This window comes from Electrophorus electricus, chromosome 20 (assembly GCF_013358815.1).
Source record: "Electrophorus electricus isolate fEleEle1 chromosome 20, fEleEle1.pri, whole genome shotgun sequence".
In the NCBI taxonomy this organism is placed as follows: Eukaryota; Metazoa; Chordata; class Actinopteri; order Gymnotiformes; family Gymnotidae; genus Electrophorus; species Electrophorus electricus.
Window position 1 is genome coordinate 11,030,625 of NC_049554.1, and position 10,338 is coordinate 11,040,962.

At 43.8% G+C, this 10,338-nt stretch overlaps 1 protein-coding gene across 6 annotated transcripts in view; it reads right to left on the reverse strand.

Annotated features, from left to right (window-relative positions):
* pcbp4 (poly(rC) binding protein 4) overlaps nucleotides 1–9,180 on the reverse strand; it is a 59,347-nt gene extending 50,167 nt beyond the window's left edge. For 3 of the 6 annotated variants that reach the window (XM_035520221.1, XM_035520220.1, XM_035520218.1), the window contains exon 1: nucleotides 8,621–8,852. The gene's annotated coding sequence lies outside the window, so the exon portion shown is untranslated. Of the gene's footprint in view, nucleotides 1–8,620; nucleotides 8,854–9,033 lie in introns of those variants that run through there. The other 3 variants (XM_035520219.1, XM_035520222.1, XM_027001815.2) reach the window with 3 other exon arrangements.
* Between the last annotated feature and the right edge of the window lie 1,158 nt (nucleotides 9,181–10,338).

A 10,338-nucleotide genomic window follows, 5' to 3' on the forward strand; every position in this document is an offset into this window, starting at 1 on the left:
TAGCCACGCAGGCGTAGCCACCCGCAGTGGAGCACTGGGGGGGAGGCGCACTCGAGCTCCAGCACTGGAGTGCACAAGCACAAACAAGTGAATGTGCACCTTAGCATATGCACTAGCTATTACATTCCTGCGCTGCTATGATCTGCCAGTGCCAGAACCACTAGCGCTGCTTCCCCTTCCCTATCCTGTTCCAGTGTTATCTTTTGATTTATGTCATTTATTGTAATATGTTGTTGTCTCTGTTTGTCACCATATACTGGTGCTGCCTTTCTGCCTCATGAACGCAGAGTTAAACCTTCTGGGCTCCAGAAGATCTTGGAAGTTGTTGGTTAATTTATTTGTACCATTGATTTTTGGAGACGCGGCACTCATAAGTCTGGTATGTTTGGCCAGGCTGGTACTGTAGATGAGAGCAAGGGTAAACAGAACAATAACCAGAGATTTGTGGAAACCTCAATCCTTGGGACCCTCTTGGGATTCTTGGGATTCTTTTAATCTGTATCAGCAACCAAAATTGGACAAAAATTGGTTCCTCAGTGCAGCCACGTATGATCCCGAACCTGGAGCTACAGGCAGCCTATTCGCAGCACCGTTGGTATCCCAGAATCCTCCTACTCTTCTCACACGGCCATAAGACCATTGTGTGCACACAAACTTTTATGCAGCCCTCACATGTTTATAAACCCCATAATGGGAAATAGGTCACCCTAATCGATTCATTTTGGAGAGTCCTGCCGAGATGGTAATGGCGATTAGTGTGTATTAGGGCACAAACAGTGGGGGTGGGAGGTGGCGGTGGCGTAATGTGGCGGGCGTAGAAGTGGCGTCATGTGGCGAGATGATTATATCTTCAAAAATGAGTGCAGCCATCAGCTGCAGGGCTGTCTCCTCCCTAATTCATACTGACACTGCATCCCCAGCGCTCGATAACAAAGAGATCTGCTGCATGATTGCTGGGAAAGACAGGTACACTCAAGGAGTGTGGACCAGAAGACGCAAAGCACAAGGGAGAGGGAGGAAGATTTGCCGAGGAAGAACACATACATGCAACAATGTACAATTAAAGATCCATACAACATCAGGACAAAGAACACTAGAGGGCATGGGATGAGAACATCCTATTGATATCTCTAAGACATCTGATCTTGGACTAGCTTCCTATCTCATATGTATTAAAATACATGATTATATTCCACTGGGGGCAGGGGGAGGGGGGGGGTCTGATCCTACATCAGTTATGCCTGTGTGATGGACTTCCATGATCTTAGCTCTGAGAATCTTGAACAGGCCACTTTTTGATGGACACCCAGCAAAGCTTTTACCTCCCTGTTGCAGCCTGCAAGGGCTGCATGTTTGCCGCACTAACGAACCCTGTTATTGGCATTTCTGAGAGCCTTTGGAGATGCATGTGTCACTCTCTCGGGCTAGGTAATTTATGGAAGGCCTTCGCCCCTCCCTGCCCTTGCTGCCCCATCACTTACACCCCCTCCCATTGCTTGAGAGATCTCTGGCCAGTTTTCATTATTGAAAAAGGTCTCCCACACTCTCTCTCCATCTCTTTCCCTCTCTGCTTCCTTATTAGATCTGCTATTCCAAGAGCACATTAGGATATTAAATCCAGCAAGCGAATGGATGCTGCCTTCAGATTTGGCAGGATCGACGCTCCTGCAGCCCCACCCACTGCTTTCACTTGTTCTCTCTTCTCTCCACTGCTGCCCCCTTTCCATCTTCCTACCTCTCCCTTGGTCTGAAAAGATACATGGCCCAGTGGTGCAAGAAAGCAAGAGAGTTGGACAGAGAGAGCAGGCATCTCTCACCATGCCGTGCCGCGGACCGCCTCGTTGTTGGCTCTGTGGTACGCCATGCCGGGGGGTCAGGGCGTGCACAAAGCCATCCCTTGTACAGCAGGGAATGACGGGCGACGGCCAGGACAGTGGCCGCTCTGTCATCGTGTCGCGCCGCTCCGGCTGGCGCGCCCGTGAATAAAGCCATGCATGCATGCGCCCACGCTCTCCCGCCCCCCCGAGCGCCACGGCTCGGCCCTGAAGGAGCATTCTTCATGACACGTGAGCGCTGAGCCGTCATTGCTTGGCCACAGCTGAGCAGGAAGCGAAAGAATGCCTTTTTTGTGCAAGCCCTAGAATTGAGCCCACACTTGTGACAAAGGCAGACATGGCAAGACGTTGGGTGCGGTCGGCTGTCCCTCAAGACCTTTCAGCCAGAGACGTTGTTTCTTTGATTAAGAAAGATAATGGGACAGTCACGTCCCCAAAGGATGACACAAGGGAAGTGGATTTTAAACAAGCCCGAGGATTAATTTGTACCTTTCGATAAGTTCAGGGAAATTTCCAGAAGCACCACTTCGTCGTGCATGGCCCAGCTCTTGAGATTGGCCCACCTCATTGAGCATTCTGCCAAACTTAATTAAAGATGGAGTCAGTGGGGACATCTCCCCCTCCCTTATCCCATTCAACACAGTATGCAATCTTGTCCACCCTTGCGTCAATGTGTTCCCTAGAAAAAAAATTAATAAATAAAAAAAGTGGTAGGGCTCATAGTTCAAACATATCCATACCCTTCAACTGGGCCAATTGAACTACACCAGGCTCATAGGATGGATTGCTCGCACAGGTCCCTATCGCCATGGTTTGAGGATACAACTAGTGATTCGAGTCACTGCACACAAATGGGAAAACAATCTGCTATCTTCCCCACAAGCCCAGAGCACCAGGACCTGGTTGTTGGGGTCACGGCCCGTCTTGACATAATTGCCTGACCATGCCTGGAAGGGGTCAAATGGAGGAGGAACAAGATGAGCTTTTGTTTGTGGGGACGGGATAACCCATTTTTGAAAGGGAGGGGGGAACGTTGGTAGACTGGCAGACTTGATTTACCCCCCCCAAAAAAATGCATATGACTAGGGTCCTCCTACAAAGTTAGGGAAGAACAAGTACATGTTCAGCTCAATTCTGCGGAGGGCTGGAAGCCAACCAGGCTCTGGGACTGGTTCTTGATTCCACCTCGTTTCCCTCAGTACACCGGTTATGATACATAATGGACAGGTTTATAGGCATTCATAATCTGTGATCGCAATATCAATATTGGGCCAAAGTGTAAATACAGGAGCCAACATATTTCTGCCTGTATGTAATTATAAGCTTTTTAGGGGATAATGTTTACTTATTACACTTATATAACTGCACAGGTTAAATGAATGCTAGTTAACTCCATGGAGAGTGAGGAACATTGATTTGACTAATTACAAATCCACTTTGATGACTGATTATGATTGTTTAACAGACGTGTGTGCATCCAAACAGACGTGTGTGCATCCACTCCACATCATACATCATTCTCATCCTCACAGGAGCTTCACGACTGTAGCATGATACATTTCCACAAACACAGCCTTGCATCCAAGGCCCTTCCATTGCCGCCTGCTGACTGCATATGAAGATCTCAATGCTCTCCAGAAACTACCAGCTGCCAAGCATGACAAACAAGCCTGCTCCCCCTCCTCAGATCCTTCTAGTCAGTTCTTAACCTGTAACCCCTGTGCCCTACCTCCCTCTCCAGAAGTCCAATGTCAGATTTAAGCTCCCTTCTGCTTGCTAGTCGGAGGATTCAGAGTACTTTGAAATGTGGCCTCTTTTTCCCCTTCACCGCTCCTCTCTTTTCCGACCAGTGGCAGAGACTGAAAGCCAGTACACCCCAACACTATGAATCCCTTGACTCACTAATGTAGAAACAGTAAAGGCTCAACCAGGAGCTGTGTCTTGTGGGGGGGTGGGGTGTGTTAACGTGCCATGGCACTTCCCCATAGCACAGCGTGTCTCCCAGTAAACCCCGATGGGCCATGATAGGCCCAGAGGAAGACATATGCGGAACTCGTAAATGCACCTGCCAGAAAATTCTCCAAAGAGCTCTGGTATTATGAGTGTTTGGGCTTGTAATGGTAGAAATGGGACAGTAAGTCAGACACGGTGTGACAGCCATCCTGTTTGGCAACACAGGTGTTTGACACACACGTCCGAATAATTATATGTTCAAAAACCTTCCAGCCTCTCAACTGTTTATTTCTTCTGTCACTTGTCCAATAAATAATTAAAAACATTTATATGTTCCATAAAATAGTTATCTTTGTTTATATTCAACAGGCTTTTACAGAATTACTTGAAGATAAAAAATAAAACAGTCTGATCACTCACCAAGATTAATTGCCCAGTTTAAACTTCCTTCCATCCAAACAATAACCAAATCAACCGAATCATATTTCGTTTACTTGTTGTTAGTTGAATATCCAGATTTGTGTCTGTCCTGATACTAAGGATTGTTTAAACTCATTTTTAATCCAGCACATAGCCCTAAGCACTGACATTAATATGCATTAATGAAGGACAGTACTGCTTAGGGTGGCTCCAGAGGGGAAAAAAAATAAAAGAATCTCACACTAATTAACATGTGACTGATTTTCAATTAACAGCGACCTCATTCTCTCCTAAAGCAAAGAAGAGGCTTTTTGTTCCAAATGGTAGATTGTCTCCCATGCACTTTATGGTACTGGCTTACCAAGAACAATATGTGACTTCTCTCTTCATGTAAAGGGCAGCTCTGTTTAACACTGGATGTTACAGACTTATAAAGGCGAAGACAAATATTTCACCATTCCCCCCCACCCCCAGACTACAATGGTACAAAGCCACAAACAACTCCCCCTCTCATTGCCCAATGTTTGCCTCAATGCAAGTCAAAAGATGCATTCTCAGGCACAAAACGCATCTTGCTCTTTCTAGACGACAATTACCGCTCGCTCAGAAATGTGACACAGAAGAAGGGGGTAGAGCCACAGTTCAGAATCATCCAATCTGAGCCCTTGATTGTAACACCTTCTTCTAAAGAAATAATCGGAGAGGCTCAGAGAAAGTTTTGTTGTTAATGCAGCATTGTGGCCATGTATGTGTGAATTGTGTGTGTGTGTGTGTGTGTGTGTGTGTGTGTGTGTGTCTAAGACAAGTGTATGGGGAGGGGGAGCTTTGATGGGGAAAGAATTCCGAATGAAGTGGATATGAGTGGCAAATAAATAGCACAAGAGACAAGAGGCTCTAAGTTTAGACCTGGTCTCAAGGCAAACGCAACAACCACACCACTAAAGTAGTAGCATGCTGATAAACCAACAAAATACAGCCACGCCACATACCGGTGTTTGGATTAACAGCCTCACCAGCTCGAGCAGCACTGACAAGAGGCATTTAGTTTGTCTGTTTACCAGATGAAGCCCGGGTGCAGCTGAATGTCTTTAATGACTCGGCCTGCATGCAGCCCAGGAATTAAAGTACCTGTTTGAGCAATGTTTCCATGTCGATCACATTTAATACATGGAACCATACCTATAAATGTAGGCAAACTGGCCCATGTGAGCTTAAAACCCATTTAGTAGGAGGAAGTTGTGTATGAGGAAGAACTTGTGGAAAACTTGTCATAGAACCAATTGCTCATTTGGTAATGTTGCCTTTGTTCATCTGATTCACTCTGCCTGTGAATTTAGCATACAGTGTACTAAAGGTTTCATTTTGTTAATGCCATGTTTCAAATTGGCTCTGAAATCTAGCGTATCCTGTAAAATGCCAGTTTCTATCTTTTGATCTCTGAATGAAAGGATGGAAGGTTGAATAAGAACACTTCCAGATGAAGGCTGTACACCCTTTTGGGTTTCTAATCCTGGAAGTCACACTGGAGGCCCAAGGCACTGGCCACTGATGCCAGCGTACAGACTAATTATCAGTATCTCTTTCCAACTCTGTTTGAAAATGCCCTGCTTAAAGGTGACTGGCTCCACCTTCACTACCCACAGCCATGGGGCTCAGCGATGCACCAAGCTTAGCTTTGAACTCCAAATACTGGAGGGGGCAGTAAACAAAGCAGAGGTGGAAAAGGAAAAATCTGCATTAATCACATGCATTTATGTCATGCACATATACTTGGAATGTGGAATCGCTAGGAAGAATCAGGATTACTGGATTACAGAAGGCTTACTGAAAAAAGGTGTGGCGTGAAGCAGCCCCATGCAGACCATGTACAGCATAAATGCAAAAGGCCTAATTAGTTAATCTTCAGTGTTAAGTACAAGCTATCTTTTGCTGGCATTTCATACCATTTTAAAGGCACAATCATGAATCACTGCAGTAACAACGATGCTCCAACTCCTAAAACACACCAAAATAGACATTTAGGTTAAATCCTACTACAAACCCTGAGTGTTTCCTAGGATAGTCTCAGTACTTTTTGTGAAGTGTTTTTCTTTCCTGAACCACAGATTCTTTTGGCAGACTGCAGTGTAGACAGCATGGTTTGAATTCAGCAACCCTGATGAACCTGATGTTTAGCAGAACAGGAAGTGATATTTAACATGAGGCAGAGCTGAAGAGGTGTCTTCTGGCCCAAGATAGGAGGGGCATGCTCTCATCAAATCAGTCTCCAGCAGAAGTCACACCATGCTGGCAATTACCCACTGGACTTTTAATAAGAGAAAATCAAACCTTCAGCCAAAGGTACCCTTTCTGTTAAGCCATCATTTGTTATTCCTGAAGTCTGTACATCTCTGTCCTCCAATGTGAATGAATTTGTTTTGAGGTGGAAAAAAACAAAACAAAACACACTGTGGAAGAGCGGGGAGCATAGGGGCTTTCACTGATGAGTGGTTTCATTTCAGACCAAAGCTAATGTTATTTTCTACAGTTGTAATGAGCAAAGAGTGCATGTGCATCCAAAATACCTCTGTAAATAATCTGAATGACAGTAGCAAAACTGGTGAAGATGGCTGAACCTACTCATGCTGTTTGGGAGCACTTTTGGATTTGCAACAGTTCTCTTCTGGGTTTTATAGATTCAATTACTTGAATGCTACTACACACACACACACACACACACACACACACACACACACACACACACACACACACACAAGACATTCAGAGGTTCCCAGCTGATCCAAGGATCAATCAGTGATATTCAACTAACTCTTGTTTTGTAGATACTGTGGTGAGGAAACTTTAATATCTAGTTCATAGCACAGCACTTTGGAAACACATTTTAAATTTACTGAAAATATAGCCCCTTGAAATGTAGCATTTCGTTTTCAAGGGGATCCTTGGAAACGAGATGCACTAAGAATGCACTGGATAATACAGGTCTGATTAGGCACAACAACAACCCTAACCCTAACCTTCACCCTCGCAACAATCGTAACGACTACATCACAAGATGCAGCTGTACGCCGAGCACTTCTTCCAAAAACAATCCTTTTACACGGAGTGAAAGCAACAGCCAGCACCGTTATCTTTACAAAACAAGGCAGCATGCAGGACTCTTAATATGGCCCCGACTCTATCATAGAAAATACCACTCACACAAAGCGTCTTTGCTTCTCCAGTGCTAACAGGACTTCAACCTATGTCTTCATTTTGTTTGTTGAGGATATACGCAATATCTTGATTAGTTTTCTTAGCTACATGCATAACCTTATCATGCATAACGCTTAATCTTAATTGGATTTCTTATTTCCACGTATAACCTAATCTGTGATACATTTTTTTTAAAAGTAAAAGTATTACAGGAACACACTGGATATACCCTATTTGAATATTTTGCTGGTTTTAAAAAAGCAATATTGAGTTCAGTATTTTCCTATCAGTAATTCGACGAATAGTCGTCAAACCCAAACTCTTGACCTAAATTAAACACGACAAAAATCCATAGAATTGCTAACTACGCAAATCAGCGTAATGCAAAATGCCGTAAGGCGATATAAAGATTCGTAATCTTAACACATACGATTAGATTATTTTATGAAGGTTTAAATGTTGGTCGAGACGATCGATCACACAACTCTCGCGGCATAATCAACTGAAATGTTCAGTAGCACCGTCTGTCGTGCGTGCATAACAGCTCCCACTTCCACCCCTGGTGCCATCTCTGAAGATTTGCGATGTCAGTGTTGTGCCCCCGCCTCCTCCGCTAACAATGGAAATGAGTGCTTCGCCTGCCTTGCCAAACTACTGTCAGAATCTACGAACATCTGTCCAGACTATGCCATATGCTACCTAAATCAGGGAACAGCGATCTCAACCGTTCTCAACCCTAGGCTCTACGTGCATCCTAGAGCTACTTTGCATTGGTTTACCTGTTCTCATGGCAGCACGCAAGACTTGGTCCTGCTTACTGTAATAAATCCGATGTGAGCCGATACACTGAAAAAGCCCACACTGAATTTCACCACGGCACGAGACAAGTCAGCTCAATATTAGGTAGCCTGTTAGTAGAATAAAAGATAAGCTTAGTTCCTACTCCACATTAATGTTAAATATGTACAATCCCCGTGGTTTTGCAAGTTAGTTCTCGAAACTTCAGTAACGCTGGTACGGTCAAAGCCGATGCCATTTGCTTCATCTGTAAGGCAGCGTTTCCCCCCGTGGGACAACATCTTGTGAAGTCGGTGACATGGCTAACGTACACGTTCGTGTAATACTTTGCTTGCGCGATTCACAAAGGCATATTAATCCGTTTCGCAGAAAAATAAAACTAGTCATATGGGGAAAAGAGTATTAGAAAGAAATGTTCTTACCGTTTAATTTTAGACTTGAACGCGCAGATCAAACAAAGCGTAATTGCGTTATATATTCCCGGCTGGTGTCCACATTGTCAGCGCGAGGCTTTTACTGTAAGAAAAAATCCTGATGTCAGAGTGGAACAATAAGCCAAAGAGGGAGAGAGAGAGAGAGACAGAGAGAGAACGCAAGAAGGGGGGCAAAGATGTATGCAGCGGACGTGGGACTACCCTATCCAATTACAACAGACAAATGAGGGGATAAATGAAAACGACGCACTATGGGTTAAGCCTTACACTGAAGACCGCGAGGGGAGGGCACTATGTGAACTCCATGCGGATGTATTTTTGTTTGATTCTCTAATTCTCGAACCGCGCTATCCTTACTCCCACGATATTCCAAAATATCGTGCCCAGCGCGTTTTACCTACCTCGCTTTCTGGAATTATTGAAAGCACGATGCACGGCGACCCGAAACGCACATCATAAAATTGTCGTCCGTTCACTTAAGGTTAGGAGTTAACAGATCCACATGTTGGCGTAAAACGCTCTGAGATAACACTGTGTCGATTACTTCAGATGAGATCCGGCCAAAGGTGATGGCAGTTTCGTGCGCATCCGATAGGCTGCGCATCTTTGACTGTGCGATGCCCTTTAAATGTAAATAGATTGCGTAAATATGTCCATATTCTAAAACCACACAAAAATAATACAGAGTAGTCAGGTTTATAATTTTATTATAAGCAATTTGAAACATAATCTCTCCCAGTTATTAATAAATAAATAAATAAATAAATAAATAAACGTAGACGGTGATTTTAATATATAAGCGACCGAAAATGTACAATTGATGTACATTTATTCTCTTGACCTGGTTTCGGAGTAAGATCTGAAAAATTCGTGACAAACTCTTGGGAATCGGTAACTTCATAATTAATTGGTTTACGCACGTCTATCGCTTTCATATACAAATATGAGATACTTGTTCAGCTTTGCAATGCAGCCGTGTGCAGTTGAAGACTAAAGAACGAAATTCTGCGCCAGGCATTGCTACGTTTCCTTCAAATATTTTAAATTTGCTGCCATCTAGTGTAAGTGAGCCGCAATATTGCCTTGTCAGATTTTGTAACGGCTTTACCTTTAGACAATTTATGTCCATGCGTAAAATGGATTTATATTCTGCAGTCATTATTCTCTCAAAATGCAAAAAGTGCCGCAAATTATAAAATAATATAATTTGACAAAATAATAATGACAGACGATTTTACAGTATTATGGAGTTGTAATATTTATCTTATTATTATAGAGTTATAGTATTATGGAGTTATAGTGTTATCATATATTGTTCTTAGATAACGAGTGTTTTAACATGAACCCTTCATTAATTTATTGCTTTCAGCTACATGGGAAATCCAAATAACAGATGGTAAGGGTGCTACATTGGGTCAAGCCTTTGCAGATTTGCCTCCCCCTGGTGGCTGATTTATGCAATGACCCCCATAGGTGTACATTTAGTCTTTCATAGACACACACTACCACCCAGCAAGCTTATCTTCCTCAGCGCGAAAATGCCAGTCACTCTTCCTCTCCAGATATTTTAATGAATGCTCCCCTACTGTAAGACTGACACAGAGCCTGAAGGGTAGTTTGATAACTCCTCTCACTCTAAGTTCTGGTGATAGGCGATGATCACTGTGCCAGGTTGTTGAGGCCAGTCTACCGCCGGTCTGCTTATT